Source organism: Equus quagga, chromosome 2, assembly GCF_021613505.1.
Source record: "Equus quagga isolate Etosha38 chromosome 2, UCLA_HA_Equagga_1.0, whole genome shotgun sequence".
Taxonomy (NCBI): domain Eukaryota; kingdom Metazoa; phylum Chordata; class Mammalia; order Perissodactyla; family Equidae; genus Equus; species Equus quagga.
Genome location: NC_060268.1, coordinates 182629015 through 182652631, shown reverse-complemented (window position 1 = coordinate 182652631; position 23617 = coordinate 182629015). Strand labels below are relative to the sequence as shown.

At 48.7% G+C, this 23617-nt stretch overlaps 1 long non-coding RNA gene across 5 annotated transcripts; it reads right to left on the bottom strand.

Moving 5' to 3' along the window:
- Positions 1 to 2900: 2900 nt before the first annotated feature.
- On the bottom strand, positions 2901 to 21617 carry LOC124233491 (uncharacterized). 5 transcript variants are annotated; one of them, XR_006887076.1, is made up of 5 exons: positions 21372 to 21617; positions 19203 to 19326; positions 14406 to 19122; positions 13658 to 13803; positions 2901 to 12982 (listed from the first exon to the last, which is right to left on the bottom strand). It is a non-coding gene; the product is annotated as an uncharacterized LOC124233491 (long non-coding RNA). The 5 variants fall into 5 exon arrangements; XR_006887079.1 differs by having other exon boundaries at positions 15761 to 19122; XR_006887075.1 differs by having other exon boundaries at positions 2905 to 7630; positions 12753 to 12982; positions 13658 to 19122.
- Positions 21618 to 23617: the final 2000 nt, after the last annotated feature.

Sequence of the window (23617 nt, the reverse complement as noted above, 5' to 3'; positions counted from 1 at the left end):
GGGACAAGCAAAAGGCTAGCCAGACATTTAACAGGGAGATACAGCAAAGACACAGTTGGACCTCCCCAGACCCCATGTCTGCCCTAAGCCTGCATGCAAGCACAGCAAAGACATCTGAGGGCTCAATGGATCGTAAAAGTGGGGCAGGCTTGAAACTACCTGAGCTTTGAATGACTCCTGAACCCAGACACAAATCCATGAGCAGAGGGTGGGAGCTTCACTGGGAAGGGCTGTGAGCACAGATTCTGACCACTCAGTAGTTGACCACTAAGCCATACAGATGCAGGGGCAACCCCAGGAAGCTAGGCTGAAACAGAAACAGCAACGATAAAAACCCGAAACAAGACAAACAAGACGCCATTGGCTGCAGGCTCCAGGGGAAGAGATGCTGCAGTTGGTCCCAGCAAGATGGTGACAAACAGCAAAAACACAGCCCTGGTGGGGGGAAATAGAATCCAGAGCGGTTGCAGCCTGTTACCTGACAAATCCGGTATTAGTCCGATACCAAAGCCAGATGAAGAGATCACAATAAAAGAAAATTGCAGGCCAACCTTCCTCATGAACAGGATGCAAAAATCCTTAATAAAATTTTAGCAAGATGAATCTAGCAACACATAAAGTAGAACGATGGCCAATTGGGATCTATTTCAACAATACAAGGCTGGTGTGACATCTAAAAATGAATTAATGACGTAAAGCATCTTAACTGAATGAAGGACAAAATCCACATGCTCATTTCAATAGATGTAGAAAAAGCATTTGACAAATCCATCATTCATTTAGGGTAAAAAACACTCCATGAGCTAGGAATAGAAGGAAACGTCCTCAACTTGATAAAGGACATTTACTAAAGACTCTGAGCTAACATCATTATTAACTGCGAAAGACTGAAAGCTTTCCCTCTGAGATCAGGAACAAGACAAGAACAGCCGCTCTTGGCACGGCTATTCCACAAAATACTGGCAGTTCTAGCCAGCACAGTCACACAACAACAACATTAGAGACATCGAGACTGGAAAAGAAGTAAAACTAAATTTATTTGAAGATGACCTGATCCTGTATAAAGAAAATACTGAAGAATCAGGAAAAAACTATTGGAAATAATAAAACATGTTTAGCAAAGTTGCACAATATGAGATCAATAAAAAAATAAACCGTATTTTTATATACAGGCAATGAACAATTGGAAAATGAAATTATGAAAACTATTCCATTCACAGTAGCACCAAGAGAATAAAATACTTAGGACTAATTTTAACAAAGTAAGTAAAATACTTGTACATTGAAAACTGCAACATATTGCTAAGAGAAATTAAAGAAAAGTTAAATAAGCAAAGATATCCCATGTTTATGGATGGGAAGGCTTAACCCCATCAAGACAGCACCTCTCCCTGAATTGATCTAGAGAGTCAACATAATCCCTGTCAAACTTTCTTTTATAGAAACTGACAAACTGAACTTAAAATTTACAAGGAAATGTGAAGGACATAAAATTACTATAAAGCTGTAATAATTAAGACACGTTGCTGGTGAGAAGGTAAAATGGTCTAGTCCCTTTGGAATGTTGTTCAGCATTTCTTAGAAAGTTAAACATACACTTACTGTATAACCCAGCAATTCCACTCCTGGGAATCTCCCCGAGGGAAATGAACACACGTGTCCACACCAAAAAACTTGTATATGAATGTTCATAGCAGCGTTGTTCATAATACCTCAAAACTGGAAACAACCTAAAGGTCCATAATTGGTGAGACAAATAAAGTGTGGTGTAGCCACATAACGCAACACTATTCAGCAATATAGGGGAATGGACTGCTGAGGGACGCTCGACCTCAGAGGCATTATGCTAAATGGAGGAAGCCTGTGCGAGAGACCACACGTTGTATGATTCCTTTTCTGTGACGTATCCAGAAAAGGCACATTTATAGAGATTAAAAAAAGATGAATGGCTTTCTGGGACTGAGGGTGGGATCTGAGATTGACTGGAAACAAGTATAAGGGAAATTTTGGGGATGATGAGAATGTTTTAAAGCTGGTTCATGGTGATGGCTGTAGAAGGCTACAAATTTATTAAAAATCAGTGCCTTGGACACTTACAGTAGTGAATTTTAAGGTGTTCAGATTATGCACCAATAAAGCTATTCAGATGACCTCTGGGCTTCTCCACTCCAGAGGTAGGCAGAGGGGCCCTCTCTACCCGCTCTTATGTCTGCAACAGCCCTCCCCTCGGGGCAGCATTCCACTTGCTGAGCAGAGTCTTGGCAGCCTCGAGGAGATGGTTCATGTCTGTCTGCTGGCGTGCACTTTCTTCCCTTTCCTGACACTGGCCACGCAGTTCTCATGATCTAAGCGTGCTCTTCCTGCCGTCCAGGAGGCCCTACACCAGGCATTTGCCTCCCTGGTCTTCTGTCCACCCAGGTTCCAGATCACCACACCATCCCCCTTCGGTTTCACTGACAACCTCTTGCCACTTCTCTTTTCTCTTTTCTGTATCTGTCACTCACTTTCATCTTCTGTTGTCCTTCGGAGAAGTCAGGGGACACATATTTCCACTCACTGGGGTGGAGAAATGGGAGTCCTCTAGGCTGGAGGCACAGGTTCCCCAGGTCCCACCAGCCTGGCCCATCCAAATTGAGGGACTCACACTGCAGCTGGTGTGTGAGCCCCCTGTGCCCCTGCCCCCGTGCCTCCCCTCTGACAGGTGACCTAGAACCTAAGGAATGACGTCTCCAGAGACACGGGCTTCCCTAGAGTTCGAGCGCCCTGGCTTTGTGAGCAGGATGGCATCACAGAAATGGTGCAGCTGCTGGAGTTCTGCCTTGAGTCGGAAGTCTCAAAGGTGCCAGCAGTTGGGAGAGGATCCGAAATGTCAGCAAAGTCAATCATGAGCTTTTCTGGAAGGCAGTTTTGAGAAACACTATTTCAGAAAGGAAAGGAATCCATTCCCACCTTGGCTAGTGCCCTCCCACCTCGAGAGCACACTTGGAAAGAGGTCATATTCATGCAGGGCCTCAGGGCTGCAGTATCTCAGATTAAGGCAGCTAAGACGTGGCCCAGCGCCCGTGGTCAGCTCACCAGGCACCCTTATCTCAGGAGTCATCGCTGCAAGTTGTCTGGGCGCTCGGACACCTTTAGAAGAGGGGAAACGTGTTTTTCACTTTTAAACATTGAAAACACACAAGATTTAGACTCCACCAGAGCTCCAATTCTTCCCCTGGGTTCCCCTGGGGTTGCTCTTGACCATGTTTAGTATTTAAATTGAATCTTTAAACATTGCAATTATTGGCTTTCCTCTTCAAATTTAATACATTTTGTAAAAGCTGCATTTATGGGATACAGATTCAGAGGAGATGGATTTTCAAAGCCCAAGACTCTGCGAGGTCTGACAGTGCACTGTTTTGACAGAAGGGCGACAACATGCAGTTGTACGATCTGAGAGCTAGCTTGCTTTTCTTTTTCAAACACATTTTAAAGAAGGTCATCTGATGAGGAGGGCTTGGAAAGCTGCATGGTGCAGTGGATCTAGACAGATGGGCTGTCCCCGTGTCCGTCTGGCAGCATGTTTTGGGTGGCCCTGACCCTCGGAACACAACGGCCACATCAGTCACCTTTAATTTCACAGCTGTCACTTCCGAGCTCCAGTTGACACATGGCCATTGACTGGTGGTCCTTGCACTGATAAATTCCCCCATAGGTCCAGCCCTTCCAGATTACTAACTCTCAGCTCCTAAGGACATTGGGGTTACATTTAGGGATGCTTTCTAGTATGTTCTCTTTAAGACCACCGGCAGGAGAGGATACATGTGCAGCTGTGAAATCGATCTAGTTGCCTGAGATACCGGCTCCTTCCTCCAAGGAGAGTCTCATAGTCTCATCTCACAAAAGTAACTGAGTCATTGGCATGATCTAATCACTTTTATGTTAGAAATACGAGGTTTTATGAGGTTAATTTACTCCTTCATGCTCATATTTGGGTAAGGAAAATGATCTAAGTACATTTTGTTAGAATTTTTTTAAATAAAAAATTTTAATATATAAAGAACTTATGCCCTGATTTAGGAAAGCTTGATATTTAGAGATCAAAATTCACAATTAAAAGAGTTATACTTTACTTTCCATAGACTCCTTGATTTGGTTGTAAAACCTTCAGTAGAAGTAACCCTAGTGGAACAATGTATCTGTTTAAATAACTTTGACAGCATTGAGGGCCGAAATGACGCTAGAGTAGAGGGAAAAGCTCCTTTCTGGGTTTTGAAAAGAGAGGATGAAGCAGCCAGTGTGCAGGTCCAATGACACTCGGTAATGAGGTGATACGTCGGGCTGCGAGTGAAGACACGACGCCTCCATGGGCTGAAACGGGGGCAACATATTATCTGGAGACCATGGTCAACACAGCATCGTATTTTCTCTCCACAGAGAACACACCAGAGGTGAGGGTCAGGGGCTTCGGGCTGCAGTGGCCCCTTCCCTCTCTGGTCTCCTGTGTGCACCCTGAGACTTCCCAACTTCGCTGCACTAGGCAATCATCACCTGCTTCCTGGCGGACAACGAAAATGTGAAATTAAACCATCGGTTCCACATGATTTTCATAAACGTCCATCTCAGTAATCTGTCTGGCTACTTACAGTCATTTTATCACAAAGCATGCAACTTTTACTGCCTAGAATTTATTTTACTGAAGTTAATTGAACCCAATTATAGCCCGAAGTGCAATGTTTAGCCACCATTTGCGTTTCTGCTGCTGCTCACAATAGAGGCATTTATACCGAGAATGGCCGGCCACGGGGTTCCAACAGTTTGTTAAGGATTTTAGAATAAGTAACCTGCACATTGGATAAACCATATTAAAAGCCAGACAATTATGATAATGAGATGCATATTTATACTCCAGAACACCACACAGAAGTGAGCATAAAGGAAAAAAATCTTTTCTGTGGCCAAGAATGAGTGCAGGTATTTAAGTCAAAGTAAAACGTTCTCTGGGTCCTGTATGGACCACAGGAAAGGCAGTCATGACTGCTGGCTGGGGAGCTTCGGATGATCAAAGAGTCTTCAGCACTTGGGGAAAGACTGACCATTGAAGGGCTGTCTCTGCTGATGGCCGTCCCCATGGTGCGAATTCTTGATTCTGGAAGCTGGCTTGGAGAAATGGCAGGTGAGGGCAGGAGGGGAGCAAGACAGTGTGGCTGCTGCTCGACTCCTTTAAGAAATCTGAAGAAAGACCATTTTTATACCAACAAAAGTAGATTTGAATATGCAATAATTTGGCTAGTCCAGGTTGTAAAATCATAATCTGTCTTTTCCTCCAAAATCCCAATCTGAATTAGAGAATGTGAGGGGAGGACAGTCTCTCCTTTTCAGTGATTCTTAAGAAGAAGGTCGCTCTTTGCTATGCAGGAGACTGTCTCAGGTGAGGAGGATCTGAGGATGTTAAATCTGAGCAGTGAACCAAGTAACTTGATGGGCAATGCAGAGCTGCGGAGCCTGTGTGCTGACCGTCTCATGGAGCATGTGCGCCTTTCCACCTGTGAGCCCCGGAGACAGGACGGGAGCATCTCTGCCCTGGTGTGAGGTTTAGACCCCGGCTGGGGACTCAGCCTTTACTAAGTACTTCTTATGAGCCAGACACTAAAATCCATATTTTAAACTTTTTAATCCCCCCAAGAACCTCATGACGTTGGTCATACAATCCACCCTGATGGCATAGAGCGTGGCCAAGCATGCACCGCTACTCAGTGACCCTCAGTGACAGGGTTCCAGTGCAGCTGGGCGTGGGGGTTACTTTGAGCTTGTAGACCACCAGCGTCTAGCTAATTTGCAGACACATGCAGCCAAGCAGCTCAGGGCGGTCCAGTTGGGATGAGGTTCTCCCATCTTAGTTCCCCCCAAATAGAAAACAAGTCTGGAGGGGCTGGGGCTGGGGCACTGGATGCCCCAAGGCCAGACCCAGGTGTGGTGGGGGAAAGAATTCTAGGCAGGGATGGGAGATGGTGGGGGTAAGCAGCCTCAGGCAGGGAAGGTCTCAGGACTCAATGTGGCGTATGAAGAGGGATGATGGGAGAAAGTGAGAGAACCTGGAGGACTGCATCCTGGTGGGTTTAGAGCAGGGCCTGGTGGGACTCTCCAGGAGGTGCCTGCACCACAGGAAACATAGCAGAGTCCAGAGTCTGTGTGTACTGAGCATTGGGTGGTTGCCAGGACCTGGAAGCCCGGCCAACCAGTGGAGGAGGGTCCGGGGAGTATGACCGCAATTCTCCAGCAGTCAGTGGCTGCTTCTCTGCAGGGCAAACTGCTGTGCCAGTGGAACCGCTTGTAACAGTCAGCACGAGGCTGATGCGGGCTGGGAGGAGGCCCAGCTCAGCCTCCCTTCTGGGCCTGAGCCTGGGCCTGCTCCTCTGGGCAGCAGGCCACACAGTGCCTGCCTGCAGGGTTTCTCTGACGGTGAAGTGCAGGGCTGAGCAGGGCCCCGCCCAGAGTGAGCCTCAATCGGGCAGCTTTTGTCATTTTGAGGGGGCCCCTGCAGCTCTCATTGTATTCCCCAGCCCCACCTCCCCCTGCCACCTCGCCATGCCTCCACTTCTCTGGTGCCCTGGAAACAGCCACTTCAGAACCATCTCTATCACTTCATGGCTCCCAGGCAACTATACTTTCTCTCTGGGCTCTATGTCAATTGCAGAAATGGCTCGGTCCACAGTTGAGGGTGGGGCTGTCCTTTCTCTAGATCGTGGACTAGCATCTGTACTCATTGGACACTGACCTGTCATTTTCCTCTGTGGAGACCCTTTGTGTGTGTGTGTGTGCATGTGTGTGTGTGGGTGAGCTCATGTGTGAGTGTGTGCCTGCATATATGTGTGCAGGTGAGTGTGAGTGTGCATGCATGTGTGTGTGCACACCTGTGTCAGAGTTGAAGGACTGCTGGAGGTGCCAGCTGTCCAGTGAACGGCCTCCCATGAGGTAAGGAGTGTGATTGGCTTTCAGGGCTGCCAATCATTCCTGCCTCTAGGAAAGTCTCTGGGGGCAGGCCCCTGCCAGGCCCCCCGCCCCTCCCCCACTGGAGGCTGCTCACACATTTGCCCAAGTTACTCCCACCAGCTCAAGGCCAAAGCCTGTGTCGGCCCATGTCGTGGAGGGCCGTGCTGGGGAGAGATTAATCAAGGTATGGAAGGAACTACTGAGGAATTTTCCTCCTTTTCCAAGGAGGAGCGTGCATTAAAGAAATATTGACATCACATGGTCCTACCTCTCCGTTAAGACTTGCTAACTCCCCAAACAAGAAATGACAGGAGCTAAGAATAAGGAAAAGCTCTGAAATGAATTAAATTTAGCATTAAAACAACAGTCACCACAAAATCACTACCTTGCCCTTATTTTCTCCTCCTGGAGACGGGAACCCCTCTCGGGACCCCGAGAAGGAGGCAGACTCTGTGGCATGGGAACGCCATGGCCAGCCTCGGAGCGCCTCCTCCCCAGTCAGGCCAGAGGGCATGTGCCGTGCTGGCCACCGCCCTGAGTCCACTGCCGCTGAATGCTTTCCTGCAGCCGGGGGAGGGTAGAGGGACCTGGAGAGACTGTCGGCAGGTGGCAGAGGAGGCCAGGAGAGGCCCCTGGGCATCCGAACCATCCAGTGTTCCTGGAGCAGAGACAAAGATGGCAGAGTCTGGGCCCGCAGAGTAAAGCTGCAGCCGGGCTTGCTTGCAGACGAAGCCGGTGGCTTCCTGTGGGCACCCGTGGGGTGAAAGCAGTCCCTAGCATCGAGTGCCCACTGCCCTGCCCTAGGCTGTGTGGTGGCCAGGCATGCGGGCACAGCCAGCCTCCCTGTGGAGAGAGCAGTCTTCTGTCCTGATTCATTTCTAAACTTGGGCAACAAAAATTTGTGTGGCTACTGGACGCCACAGGGCAAGAGGGGCCTCTCAGCGCTCCTGGGCAGCTGGACAGAGCCACCCGGGCTGGCCCTGCAGGGGACGTTTTCCTAAGCAGGGTCTGAGGCCCCGAGGGAATGACTACGCCAGTAAAGTATAGCATGATTTCTGTGAGAGACATTTCCTTGTTGGTTTGAAAGGTCACACGACACCGAGGTGACAATGAGCTGGCAAATCTCGGTCTGTGCTGCCCTTGTCTGTGTGTCCACACTCACCTGCAAGTTGCTCTGTGCATTTCCATTTCCACTTTACTTTTTTAGGAAACTATCATAGTCCAGAGAATTTAGAAATGCCAACTTATGAAGAGTATTGACCTTCCTTATTATCATATTCCATATTAAGAAATAAAATATTAAAATAATTAATTGAAATTCTTAACGCTGCCTTTAGCTAATACATTATTTTCAAGGATCTCAGTGCTCGATGCCAGTATTTAAACATAGGTGTTTCTTTTAAATGTACTTGGGAAGCTGTGAATGCCTGTGAGAGCCACGCACCGTAGTCTTGCTCTATGGGGTAGGAAGACGGTCTCAAGGCCGTGATGGCGGTTTCCACAGGACATGTTGCTTGCTCTTTGGGAAGCGACAAAACAAGCAGAATGGAATTTTGGAAAGCAAGCTGAAGTTCATGTTCCAACTCAAGTAAGGGATTAGATTTGCCAGGAAAAGCACTTGGGGCGTGTTAGGCAAAGGCTGCGAGGTGTCCCCTCCGTCTCGACCTGAGGTTAACTTACAGGAGCCGTGGGACCCGCTCAACGTGCAGACTCAGAATTTCGGAATTAGAGACGGGGCTTTCACGTGATTAACTCTGATGAGCACCCAGCCCGGCGGACCCATAAACGACTTTCCTCAGAACACAAAATTCACTAGTAAATTATGGAAGTTCATAATTTATATATAATTTATAAATAAATTATAAATTAAATTAAAACATATAATTATTTATATAGTGATGATCATATAAATTTATAGTTAAAAGCATATACTTATAGCTATATATCAAATAATTGTGTATTTATAGTTATAAATTATACAAAAAGTGGAGAGTGATTCACACCCGATGGTTAAGGACTTTTTTCTTTTTCTATCTTCCCCCTGGCGATAGTATTTCCTAAGCTAAAATCCTGCCTGATGCATGGTAGTTGCTCAAAAATTATCATAAGATGTCGAATGAATGTCTTCGTTAGGAAATAGCCATCTGTACACACTCAATGGCTTATGGATAAGTCACCAGCTTTGTACAAACAAACACAACTTACTCAAAACTCCTAGTCATGGACACTGACATCACATTTACGATCTTGGTAACTGTTGGCCCACATCTTCCTATGGATTTGGTGATAGTTAACTGACCACGTGGGTTATATTTGGAACTCAGTTAATTCCTTCTCTTAATAGATTTACGACATCGTGAGGATGAAGAAGGTGGAGGTACAGCTCCTGTGAACAGCGTTCTAGTTATCTGGACAGCTCTTTACTCTTCCCCCAAACTCCCGGGGAATCAGGCTTTCTGGTGAGGAAATTGGGGCTGTGGTTTGTGGAGGTGGGGAGGGGCTGGAACCCGTCAGAGGTACACGGAAGCCCACGTCCAGGGTTTCTAACTCCACTGATAATATTGCCTGCACGCTCTGTTGCCTCTCCTAATGTGCCAACACCTTCTTTTCCCACCACTGGAAAAAAATAAACAATACAAAACTCTGAATTCCTAGCATCTTATCAAAAATTCTCTTCTATCTTCCTATCATGCTATCTATCTTCATAATTTTTTGATCTAAGTTACACAGCCTGAATCCCCAAAATGTGTTTTGCCAGCTGGCATGGTGTTATCGAGCTATTCATCACTGTGGTGACATTGCTACTAACTAACCAGCCGCAGTTACAGATGGTGGCGGTGCATTTTCGGAGACCGGGGCCAGGGAAATTATATCGAATTCAGTTTTTTAATGGCCTTTCCTTATTTGGTTTTGAAAATGACAGAATATCAACCAATGCCTTCTATAATTCCAAAGACTTATAATGCCAAAAGGTTTTGTTTTCTCACTAAAGATGAATGGCGTTGACATTTACATAGATTACGTCTAATAGGTCCTTGGGACTTCACTCAGGTAATTATTAAAAAATATTTTCAAGCACATTGTATCCCAGCCACATCTGTCTAGATACGTAATTCAAGGGGACAGAGCCATGCTTGTTAATCATTTCCCGCCTTGCTGGCATTGCTATGGGAAGTCCACTCTGGAATCCGAGCCTCTTCCGGCAGCCATGAGAGCCGGCACGGGGTGGTGAAGGCTGTTGCTCTAGTGAAGAATTTCTTACAGCCTGCAGTGCCTGCCTACATGCTCAGTCCTGTTTCTGGAAGCCTGCTGGCCTCCCTTCTCCTCATTCTCTTACTGTTTTCCAGAGCATCCTTCTCAAGGTACAACTCTAGCTCCAGTGGACCCACCCAACCACATCCCCTGAGCATTTATTTCCCTGGGTATTTGAGCCAAACCTATGTTAATGACAAATCTCAGAGGTTGGACTAGTAAATTAAATGATGATGGCATTGTTCATTCTCCTTAGAGATATTCATTGAATACTGTATTCATTGTAACCAGGTTTCAAGAACAAAAACCTATTTTAATGGCCACCCCTGAAGGACTCTGTGATGTCTTAAGAAGTGTACCCCTGGCTCCTTCCCATCCAGCCTCTCATCACACAGGAGCTATGTTGGCTATTTTATGTCTGTTTGTCCACCTGGTTGAATGGTCCAGTTGCACCTCTAACAGTGGAGATAACTAAACAATGTGAAAAAGGAAACGAACATCTGGTATACCTACCAGTCCCAGCCATTCCTCTCTGGTTGACTTGTTACACAAGACTCTTCACATCCCTCAACCCCAATCCTTCCCCAGTTCTCCTCACCCTCTGGCAGGGAGAAAATTGAAACTCTGATGCATGCTTCCTCAGTTCCCAGCAGCTACAGCTTCCATCCTGGGCCAGATGCTTGCATCTCCCCATATTACCCAAAGATTGGGAAAACCTCAGCTTTGTTCCCTCCTTCTCAGTGGCCGGACCTTTCTCTCTAGAGACAGCCTGTTCCTTCTCTGATTCAACTCAGGAAAAGACACTCCTCAAGCAGCTCTCGATTTTGGTCCTTTCATGAAATGGCTTTTCTGTTCTCACTTCTAAACTTTCCCAACTAAGAGCTATAATCCATGTCCCTATTACTGCTCTGCCCACGCCCACACTTGGAATTTGGCTTCCAGTCTTCCTTCTGTGGCACCAGTTCCTGAATCCCAGGCTCATCACCCCTGTGGTTTCGCCCCTCACTCTCATACTCCACACAAGTAGGCTGTTCCTCTTAGTAGGTGTGTCTACTCACCTGAGCGCACGTCTTCATCATAGCCCACTGTGTGCTCACCTAAGTGCACGTCTCCATTACTCCCTCCGTGTGCTCACCTGAGCGCACGTCTCCGTCACCCCCTCCGTGTGCTCACCTGAGCACACATCTCCGTCACTTACTGGTACATGTAGTGAGGAGGAGTTCTGTGGACTGGGGCTCCCACAGGGGACTTCCAGGCCTCTTTTGTCTCTTCCCTTTTAGTCACCAGCTGTGGGCCAGCGAGAAGGTAACCCAGAGTCCGTGTTTGTTGTAAGAAGGTCTCAGGCATTTTGTGGCTTTGCCATTCACCCCCACTTAGACGGTGAGCTTGGCCAGGCAGGTGATGTCCCTGTTTTATCCCAGCATCCAGGTGGATGAAGGACCCCGGTGACATTGCTTGCAGACTCGGAGCCCCAGATTTTTCTCACCGTATGTCACTCCACCCTCAGAGTCTGACCTGTGACTGCACTTGCCAGGTAGGTCCTGCCTGTGTCTCTGGGTCCCTGTCCCTTACCCTGCTCCCCAGTGCACCATTCCAGGGGCCTGCATAACTTTTCCGGTCCTCCTTCAGTTATTTTCCGAACTGTATGCATCCCAGACTTCATTTGCCACTTCCCCAAAGGTTACATCTGATTTATTCTTTCTGTGAAGTAATGAGCATTTTCTCCATTCCAAAGACCTGTGCCAGGTGTGCAAATGGTGAAGGGAGATGTGGCTCACACCACAAGGTGCCTGCAGTGTAGGAGGACAGGGGTCCTCCAAAGAGGGAGGAAGAGGGGGAGGTCTGAGAGGAGAGGAAGATGGGGATGAAGAGGGGAGCAGGAAGGGAGGAGGGGGGGAGAGGGAGAGGTGGGGAGGGGAAGGTGGGGAGGGGAGAGTGAGGCGGAGGAGGGCACAGTCAGTGAAGATGACTTGAGCTGACCACTTTTGCTTCAGTCCCCACCCCTGTCCCCAGCCTGATTCCAGCCTCTGCGGCAGCCTGGGCAGCCCTGCTTGCGCCGGGCTCTGCACAGCTCTGTCCACTCCTCCAGGCCACGGGTGCACCTCCGGATCCCCACCACTTGGCACAGTGCTTGGCAGTTTGCCCTGTGAACTGAGCAAATGTGTGTCTGGGCCCTGAGGTCTCCACCCTCTACCACCATCCTTCCCACCCCCAGGGAGAGAGTAAATGAGGCCTGGTGCAGTGTGCAAATTAGAAAAGCCTCTACGCAGAGGTGACTGCCGTCCTGCACTATAGGACAAAGGCTGGAGGAGGATCAGCCTCCTGGGGGGAAGGAGGCCTGGGGAGGCCATGGCGGCCCCCATCGGCTCTCTCCTGGGGGGACCAGCTCTGCTTCTGCTCAGCGGCTTTCGTTCAGAAATGCAAACAACACAGAATCCGTTTCCTAAAACCTTCCACTTTGCGTTAAAAAATATAATTAAGAGCTTTAATTAGTTCACGTGGGCTGCAGGAGAGTGTCATTAGCTCACCTCAAGGCTGCACCTGGAACTTTTCAATGACAGATTTTTCCTCCTGCACTGGGTCTGATCGACTAGAGACATTAAACTTTTCCAATTTAAAGTTGAACTTCAAGTGATGAAATTGGCTGCATTTGTTTTTAATATAAGGAATTATATTAGAGCTCGATGTGTGCGGATCAGACTCAGGCTGATGATCAGTCATGGGAGTCACGGGCTCCATAGGCAGATACTGGGGAAAACTGCAGAAAGAAGGCAGAGCAGATGGGATGAGGTTGGGAGGACCAAGCCTGCCTAGGAGACACCCTAGATTCACTGTAGTTGTGTTTGTATTAAGTAAAGAGTCTGGCAATCACTTTCAGGACAGGGAAGAAACAGTTCATAATGTGGGGCTCTGCTGTTGTATGATGGACAATGTTGCGTGTGTGTATGCATATATGCCTCGGTATCTCGTAGCCGGCAAGGAGAGGTGGTCATATGTGAACGCCATGCTCTTGCAACACAAACAGCAGACTCTCAGAAAGAGGGGCCAAGCCCATCCTGACATCCTTTCCAACCCTGGGTCACAGAGACAGGGAAGGCCCCCTTTCACTCCCCACTCCAGCTGCCTGCGTGAGGCTGCATCGTCAATCAGCCTCTCTCTCTCCCTCTCACTCACACAGGTGCTTGCACACACACACATGCAGGTATAAAAGAAATCAAGGAATCAATAAATCTTAAAAAATATAAAATATAGCTAAATGTTCAAGAAGGGATTTGTAGTTACAGACATGATTTTATATTTTTGCCTTCCCATTTCTGTTTTCAACCTTCCTAAGCAGCAGGGTAACCATCCTTGGACAGCTAGGCAAGTCACCTGCTAGTGCCTAAACCCAGGAATACTTCGGCCCACCCCTGAACCCCGGCCAGATTCTCACCTCTGCAGCAGCGTGGGCAGCCCTGCTCACGCGGGGCTCTGAACCGCTCCGTCCACTCCTCCAGACCACGGGTGCACCTCCGGATCCCCATCACTTTGCACAGTGCTGGGCACACACCGAGCCCTTGTCGAGGGCCGCTGGAATGACTGCACCAAGAAGTCAAAGAATAAACTAGTCCATGCATGTGAATTTTCCAGAGAACTAAAGCTCTTTCCCTATAACTCAAGCTTATTCATTTAAGCATGGTTCTTTCCTTTTTCGTATTACAACTCCAAAAGGAAACCTTTCGGACACCCATGTCTTCTTAGGAGAGCTTGCCTGACGGCTCCACCTGGATACCAAACTAATCTCAGGATGAACCTAATTTCAGGGTGTGCAAAACCCAACCCCTCATCTCTTCCCCTTAGCCCTACCTCACTCCCTGTTCCCCCCTCCATCACTGTTTACCTGGTTACTGAAACCAGAAACCTGGGCGTCATTTCTCCCCTCCTTCTCTGCCCCCACCTCCCATCTGTCACGTGGCGGTGCACACTGCTTCCATCACTAGAGGCAGACGTATGTGGCTTCCTTGTGAGTTTAGCCAAGGGCAGGCATCAGAAGGAGCCAGACAGTGAGAAGAGAGAAAGTCAGCTCCCTCCCTTCCTCTCTCCTCTCCTCCTCTCCTCCCTTTTCCCTTCCCTTCTTCCTTCTTTCCCTCTCAGTCAGCATGGGTGACTCAGCTCCTCTTCCCAAGGCCACAGTGTCTTACCTGACCCTCTTCTGGCTGTGTGTAGGGCATGAGGGACTGAAAATATCCAGTGACAGATGACATTTTAGTTGATTAGGTGATATTGGGTACGCGAGGAAAGAGTGTTTCTGACACAAGAAACAAATTGCATCTACGAACACAGCAGAATACCTGGTCAAGGGCATACGGTTGGGCCCAGTGAGGACAGGGAGCAGCCAGCTACATAATTCTGGGGCCCAGTGCAAAATGACAACGTGGGGTCCTTTGTTCAAAAGTTGTCAAGACTTCCAAGATGACAGCAAAAGAGCATTAGACCAGTTGTGGGCCCGTCTGAGCACAGACCCCTGTTCCACTGCACACATCACAGCCATGAACTAGCCCTGCAGGTGGAATTAAGAGCTAATTGTGTCCAAGGCTGGAGCTTTGGATCAGGTGAGCAAGAATGCCCGGGGGAGGATCCAAGTCAGGCTCCAACCTTGGGCCCATCCCCATCCCTTAAACAGGAGAACAGCAGATGTGCTGAGCAGTCATAACCGCTTTGAGAGGCGTGCACCCCTCGGACCACCCTCAGCCATAGACTCACAGCATTGCTACTACACGCAGCGCCGCCTCGTAACCTGGTGTCTGGGAATCCTGCCTCCCTTCCTGATCGATGGCTCACGTGTAGGCGGCAGCTGGCCTGGAGGGGCTCCTCCGAGATCTCCTCCCTGAGTTGGGGTGCATGCAGCTCCAGTCCCCCATTGCCACTCATTCCCTGGCTACAGGAATCTGCGAAATTCTGCTCTTAAGGGATGAACTTTTAGGGTAAAACAACATGTGTATCTTATACATCATAATTCACACTTGGTTTGTGCCCACAGCATACTCTGAAAGCAATTCTACAGCAACTATCGCTTCTCCATTGTGAAATTTACTGCATTTTAAGCTGCCTTTTGATTAAAAGTATCTTGTTAGCATTTCTCTCTGCTGAAGTCATAGATCAGGAGAGTTGCAACATATTTTTAACATCCTAGAAAAAACACTCTTGGGTGACTTCAATACATCAGATAATAAAAGGGAAGAGTTTTGCCTACTTCTTATATAACAGCGTAATAAATGGGGCCTCTTGCCTGCTCCTCTTATAAATAAGACACGATTCTGAAGGAAACCAGTGGTTTTGGCAATCTTTTTGAAATCACAGTCAGTGGTTTACGGCTTGCTTTCTGATGATGCTGTAATTGGACACCCGTGCAACAAAGGTAAACACTTGGATCTTTCTCTTAGATCAAATGTTTCCCATTTCACAATTTCTTTTGCTGTTTTAAGCTGTAATTTGGGATAGGACATGTGAAGAAAGGAGGCAGGTGCATGTAGATTGCAGCAGTACCCATGTTTACCCTGGTGAACCTTCCAGAAAGCTGTGTCCTACTGCCCACTGCACCAAACAGACACTACGACCAGGGGGTGGGCAGCATCTCTGCTGTACCCAGAGGGTGACGCCAGGTAGGCTCAGTCAGAGGGCGGTTCTCCTGGTGTGCGGCTTGTCCTCTTGTGGAAGGAGCCCTTGGTCCCCCGGGCCTGAGTGCCCCAGGAAAAGTCCCTTCCTCGCCTGGACTCCACGCTGGCCCAGAGTGCCGTGGCCATTGCCAAAGAAAAGTGTATTTTCAAGTTAACCATTAAAGATTCTGGGCTCTGGGGCCTTGGAGTTGAGACATGTTTACAAATACTTAGTAAAACCTAAATTTAGAGGCATTAATTAGTTGAATTGTCCTCATTTGGATTTGCACCTAAACACAAATGTAAGTGCCGAGCATGGGAACAAAGTCTTGCAGGGTCTGCTTCAGTCCTCACGAGGGCCCTGGGCTGAGGTCCCCTTTCCTCTGCTGAGTGGAGCCACTGGAGCCATGCTGGGCGCTGGGCAGGAGGCGGCAGATGCAAACCGGGCAGTTCTCGGGGCGTAGGCGGGCTGTGAAAGGCTTCAAAACCAGCACTTCCTGGGTGAAGGAAGGACGTGAGACTCCCGATCTTGCTGGGAAATGGTTTCATCTAGGAAAGTCACCATTTCAAACACCTAAAACACTGATGACAAGGTGAGCCCCAGCAAACTGCCCACAAAGGGCAGTCAGTCCGGAAGGCCTGGAAAGGGGCTCTGGGGACCCATATGGTTACCCAGCGTGAAGTCACTGCCAGGGGTGCCCGGCCAGAGCCCACCATGCACTCTGGAGTGCATGCTCAGTTACGTACGGATAAGGAATAAAAGCTTGAGTATCTTGATGAGTGAAGAAATGGACAGAGCATGAGTAAATGCGTGAATGAATGAATAAAAGGCTGATTAAATCAGCAAATAAACGGAAGCATCAACGGATGTGAAAAAGAAAGGAAGAGAGAGAGAGAAAGGAAGGAGAGACAGAACAGACATGAGAAAGAGCTGAAGAAAGAAAGGAGAGAAGGGAGGGAGAGAAGAAGGATGGAAACTAGAGAGAAGAGAAGACAGGAAGAGAGAGGAAGTGGAAAGAGGGGCCTATGGGCCCCTGTGGCTGTACTCTGATGATGGACGCGGTGGCCTCCGGAGGTCTGTGGTTACGTGTGACCCTAACAAGGTCCACCTGCCCGCATGCTCACAGTGCACCTTGTACAGGGACCATGGCCAGGAGCTGTCTCAGCCTGAACCCCACATGAGAAACCGAGCCATCCTCATTTCCGTGACAACAGAGTATCCAAACACTGAGCCGCAGCTCCAGCTGCCTCGCTTGACCAGCACATGAGCCTGGGCGCTGTGGCCACAGTCATCCTCTCTGATGGGTGCCTGGGGGAGGTTCTGGCAGGGCCAGGCGGCGCAGGCTGTGTGCCTCGCTCGCTGACATCTGGTCTTGGCTCCACTTTCCCTGTTGGGCAGGATTCAAAGATGATCTTTGGAGTGGATTTGCTGAGAGCACTGCTCATCAGCACGGCGCAGAGCCTTTACTCCTGGGCGGGGTGTCTGGAGGGGAAGGAGCGCGCGGGGGAGCGTGAGCCCCAGCCCAGAGGAGGGGCTCAGACCCTGCACTCCTCAGGCCTGAACCCCTCCCTTCCCAGGGCCACTCCTTCTGTCCGAGGGACAAGGGAGCCATGGAGGTCCATGAGCTGAGCAAAGGCCAGTGCGACCATTTGTCTTTCCAGGAAACTGAGGCCTGGGCAGGCCAAGTGACTTGTCCCCAGTCACACAGGTCAGAAGGGTCGAGTGTGAGTCCAGAGGCCAACTCCTCACCACCCAGCTGTCAATGTGCCTGAAGTCGGAGCGCAGGTCCACTGGCCAGAGCAGCTTTTGGGGGCTTCTGAGTCTCAGCAGAGTATAAGCAACGGCTGCACCCGGCCCAGCTGGAGCCAGGGCTGCAGCAAGCAGAGGTGGGGAGGAGGGCAAGGAAGGGGCCGCCCCCGTGCCTGCGGAGGCTGGACTGCCTGCCTGGCCCACTCGTGGAGGGCCCGAGAGGAGACGGACCTGCTCAGCTGGAGGAGCTGGCGGTGGGGCTGCAATGTGAGGGACTGGGGCCCAGGAAGGGCTGTGGGGTGACGGAGGCTGGGAGATGGGACACTTCGGTCTTCTCTGCTCCCCCTCACTCACCGACTCTCCAAATCCCTGGGCCTTCCTCCTCTGAGAAATCTCCCAATTTCTATCCCTTATAGTAACACGTGTTACATTATGACCCTTCTAATGGGTTTTTGATGGAGATGGCTGTAATACCACAACTTAAAAATGATGGCGATTTTAGTGTTCCACAGGATTTCTCTTCACAATGGAAATAAATCAAATTGTTAGAAGCGAGCCTTGAGATGACAGGCATGTCCGGAGTCCCCGGGTGACACGAATGTGTCTTCTGACAGATAATTGCTCCTTCCTTTGACCCTCCAGAGCATTCTCCTCTTCCTCACGTACAAATTCAAAATGAGCACACTCAGTCTGACGTGGAGTGTTAAGAATTGAAAGTAGGGTAGACAGTTCAGCCAAAATTCTTTTTACTGGAGTTGCCTCCAACATTAATCAGCCTTCCATTCTAAGTGGCTCAGATGTGGAGCAGAGCTGGATGGATTTCAAAGGCTTCTCTCTCTAACAAGCATGCACCAATACTTTCCTAAAACTGAAAGGATCGTACATGGCAGAGGAGGAAAAAATCATTAGAGTCATTAACGAGCGTGGCTTTGCTTTAAAGGCTGTGAGGTGCTGGAGAGACTTAGCATTCCTCTCACACGCCTGGAAGTCATCGCTTCTTTTATTCATAAGCCCGGTTCTCATTAGCCTCCTGTTATGCATCTGGGCAGCACAGGGCGGGATCCTCGCCCTCAGAGGGGCCACGGGCTATCCAGAGCCGCATTTGAACCCTCTGCTTTGATTTTTGTTTTTTAAAATAAAAGTTTTAGTTCATCACTATTTCCTCACTGGCGGACACAGGGCCTTTTCAGGAAACATCAGTTTCTGGAAGAAACCCATAACTACAACATGTTTTTGTTGTTGGTTAAGACACGGGTGCTCACAGACCCCAAAGATGCTCTGCAGGGTTTGTGCTTAAAATCAGCTGCTTCTGGGCTGGAGCCCTTATCCATAGGCCGGGCGTGCCCCTCAGAATGTCCGCAGGACCCTCCCACCGGCTGGCGTGAGGCCGTCCTTGGCCTGTGTGAGGGGGGGTTGGAGGAGCCAGCACCGAACAGAGCCTCATCTTCTAGCGGGGGCCTGCCGCTCCCTGTGAGCTTCAGAGCCTTTCCTTCTGGCCCACGTGTGCTGTGCCTACGGGAAGCAAAGTGGAGAGTGATCAGCAGATGCATTGGTCCCCAGTCCCAAGGGGATTCTCCGGGCTTTCAAAGTACCTCTGACCCCGTATCTCCGTCACAATGCAGCAGAGCACATGTGGGGTCTCCCGGCGGAATAAAGACTATTCTTTGTCTTCAGTCGTAGTTCCCACTCTGTCCTGCTAAGTGAACCATCTTTTTCCTAAAAACAAGAAAATAGCAACAATAAAACACTGCTACCAGCAGTTTAAGCCATTATATTTAGTCTAATTCCTAGTTTTAGGCAACATTTATTATTTACCTTGTACAAGAGATAGACTAAAGACACGTAAAAAAATATACATATATGTTTAAAGAAAAACCTTCGACCTGCAAAAATAGAACCTCTCTGTCACTCTCTTTATAGTTATGTTCTTGGAAAAAGGAACAGTTGGCTGGTTTTCTTCTTATCTTGCTAGCTGATGTCAAAAAGTAATATTCCAGGGGTGCTGGGTCTGTCCCAGCCTTCAGGGCTTCAGCCCGGGTGCCGGTGATGCTGAGCCCTGGTGACTCCTCCAAATCTATCGGGATGCTCCCACCAACCTTCCCCACCAGCCCTGCAGTGTTTAATTGTTAATCTTCAAGCAGCGAGTAGTCGCAGTCCTTTAATAAGACCTGCCGCTTTCACTTTTCTTACTAGAAAATCTGCTTATAACAATCTTTTTGAAATCCCTTGTAATACATATGGAATTAAAAACTGAGGTCAGACGGTTCAGAGTGAAACCCAGTACAGTGGTTGAGATTCTTATTTGAAATTGGATATTCACAATTTGGTTGACAGGATCACCGTATCTTCTTAAAATATTCGCTGTTTGCTCAGCAGTCCCGGGCCCTTCCTTCCTTGGAGTTGAAGTGTACGTGCATGTATATATATACATTTTTTTGATGTGACCAAAATTAAATAACTAAGCTGTTATTTCATACTAAGTTTTCAAATTCATACAGCTACCCTTGATCTAAGTAGATTTGCTGCGTTGAATCACTCCCTCTGTTTCCCAGGTCATGAGTTTTTTCTTTCCATGATCAGCAGGTTTCAGAGTTCTGACAAGTCCAGCCAGGAGCAGGCCCCTGCTGTGCGTGCGGGAGGCCCTCTCACAAACGGGTTTTTCCACCAGTAGATTGATCAGCAAACCTTGGCTCTGGGCCTCTTCCTAGAAGACGGTGGTAGAGGGTGGACCAGGGTTGCACACACATAGCTCATAGATTTCTGGAAAATACTCCCTGTCAACCATCAGCCCCACTTCCCCCTGAGGTTCCTCAGCCCAGGGAGTCCTGGAGGGAGATGCCCAGTGAGGGCGGAGGACAAGCTCTGAGATTTCCAGGGAGAAGCCAACCTTAATAAGCCCACAGCCCACTCTCAGAGCTGTGGGTTGCCAGATAGAGATGGGGATGACGATACAATGTGATGGCTTTGGGATTCTAGGAGGAGGACGTTAACCTAAACTGGGCAGGCCGGGGCCATAGTTTCATCGTCTACAAATGGGGGCATGGCCCATCAGCCGAGGTGGTGGCTTTGGCCATTGTTTACATCTCACATCCAGGCATTTGGTTCTGGACAGAATTGTGCACCGCAGATCCCCGTGGATTTTCTCATTCAAGGAGTAAATTTGTGGTGGTTCCCATCTCTCTAAATCGAATATGTGTCTCATGCTTCCCCATGAGCTTGTGAGATTGACAAACCTAACTCAGCTCCCCCCAAAGCGTCACCTAGCTCTGCCACACACCAGGTGTGTGACCAGGAAGACAGCCTCTCCTGGCCTCAGTTTCCCCGGATGCAAAGTGGGGGTGCTAACAAGTCTCGTCTAGAACTCATGGTGCAGCATGTGGCCCAGCATGTGCTGAGCACTCAAAAACTGGGAGTTTTGCATTACATAACTCTAAGAAACTTGGAGATTTCTAGGCTGATGTTGTGCGTAACAGGAAATTACAGAGGCATGACATTACCTATTCCCTCGGTTTTTATCTATTGAACACCTGCAACGGCCCAGGGACCAGAGCTGTATCGGCGTGTGAGACAAGCCCTGTGCACACAGCTTCCAGTCTGCGTGGTCCCTGGAGTCCTTGATTCCAACGTGTGGTTGACGAACAGCCCAATTTACCCTGTTGCCTCCCTCTTGCTTTTCTCCTCCTTGTCCGTCGTGATGCTCGTCCGTCCTCATTACGTTCCCACCCGCCTGTGCACCTGTCATGCCACTAATTAGTCCCCACCTGCTCAGTCTCCTCTCGTTACAATCTTTGTCAGAGCTGGAGTTTCTAGAGCTTCTGTGGAGCGCAGATGCACCTGGCAGAAACAGAGGGTGTCAGCTCCTCGGGACTGTGAGCTGTGCTGACGGGAGCATCCCTTCTGAGCAGAGGGTTCGTCATTCCAGGCGCCGATGGTCACAGTGCCCTACAGCAGTGGTCTTTGGGGCAGAAACAAACAAGTTAGCTGATTCATAGTAAACAGTAAACTGATTCAGCCTGTCCTAAGCCCTGGGCATCTTATCGCTGGTGTGCAAACTTTTCTGGAGAAACATGTTTTCAAAGTCCTGCTTTTACTTTTAAGTTAGATTGTATAATTTCCGATAACCGGTAACCTTACTCAAACTGTGTATTCCATAAACAGAGTCACACGCAAACGCCTAGTTTAATAACATCACCCAAGGACAGAACATTTTCCCTTTTCAAAACACTCTTACATCTTTATCTTGTTTTAGTATGTTTATCTAAACAACAACAGGACTTTGGCCAATACCATCCTCCCAATTTAGTTGGGGGATGAAACCAGGAAGACGAAGCTCTCTGGCCCAGGTCACAGGACACGTGGCGGAGTCAGGACGCACGTCCAGGCCACGTGGTTCCAGTTCTGATGATGACAAGCTCACACGCTGCCCTTGTTGGGCATTTACTGGTGGGCAGTGCTGTGACACGGCTCTTCTCGACATCACGGAAGTCCTCTGCACTGCCAGGCCAGATGACCACTTGCCTCTCCCCTCTAGAAGCACTTCCTGAGGCCTGGTGACTCTCCCTGGCTTCATTCCCAGGGAGGGCACCTCTCTTCTCTCTCTAGATCTCTCTCAACTCCATCAAAGGCTATTCGGATCGCGGTCTGCAGCTTTTCCTCTCCTTTGTGTGCACAGTATCCGAGGGTCTTATTCGGCCTCACAGCATCAGCTCCTTCCAGATGCTGACAAGCCACACATTTAGCTCTCAGCTCCAGCCTCTCCTAGGAGACCCATGGCCACATGTTCCGAGGCCTAATTGCCTTCTCCACCAGAACGTCTCCCAGATACCCCAGCTGAGCCTGTCCCTACAGGTTTACTCCAGTCATCCTCCTCTCAAGACTCGCAGACTGTTCTTGATTCTTCCTTGTCACACATTCCCCAAACCTAGACGAAAATAACCGCTACTGACTTTCTCTGCAAGTATTCCAGCTCAGTCGACATCACTGTTTAATCTGGTAACTCTCCAGCTGTGAAATACACCTCTGGCTGTGCCAAGGTCTTCACCACAGCCTGCAAACAGGGCCGTGTAAATCTGGGTCTTGTCCACCCCCCTAAACCCACCTCGCAACCCTTCCTTCTTCTCTCTGCACTCCAGCTGCACAGACTTTCCATAAATCCCAAGATTCCCAAGCTCTTGTGCCTCTGGGCTGTTGTCCCTGCTGTTCCCCTGCCTGGAACACTTTACTTTTGTTTTCTCCTGGAAGGTGTATCATAATTCAGGGCTGTTACTTCCACAGGGAGACCTCTCCGGAGGGTAAGTCTGCTCACCCTGCCCTAGGTGACTGGCTCTGCATCCTGTCTTATCAACTGGTAATGATTTATTCTTTGGTCACCTTCCTTGGTAGCATGTGAGCTCCGTGATGACAAGTCTTAGCCAACATTGGAATCTCCAGTGTTGCTTGCACATGGCCTGATGGGTAGGAAGTGCCCAGTAGAACTTGGGAGAATGAATACTTCATATGAGAGTAATTTTTTTGTCTCTCCTTTTTTTTTTTTTTTGCTGAGGAAGATTCGCCCTGAGCTAACATCTGTGCCAATCTTCCTCTATTTTGTATGTGAGTTGCTGCCACATCATGGCTGCTGACGAGTATTGTAGGTCTGTACCTGGGAACTGAACCCAGGCTGCCGAAGCAGAGTGTGCTGAACTCAACCACTAGACCATGGGGCCGGCCCCTACATGAGAGTAATTTTGATCCTTGAAAGAACTTCTGAAGTAGGACGGCCGGGGTGCTTGCTAGGGAAATTTCTCCATTAGGTAAAACCCAAAGGTCATTTATTCTTTCCTTTGAGTCATCTGGATTCTCTATTTGGTTAAGGCCATTTGTAAAGTCAGATTTGATGAGAAAAAAGTTCTTCAAAGTACTTAACGCCACACACTTTCCAAATCTGTTTATTAGCAAACATTAAAAAAAATCAATTCTGGCCACTAAAAGGAAGGACATTTAACTATATGCAGGGTTAATGATTGTC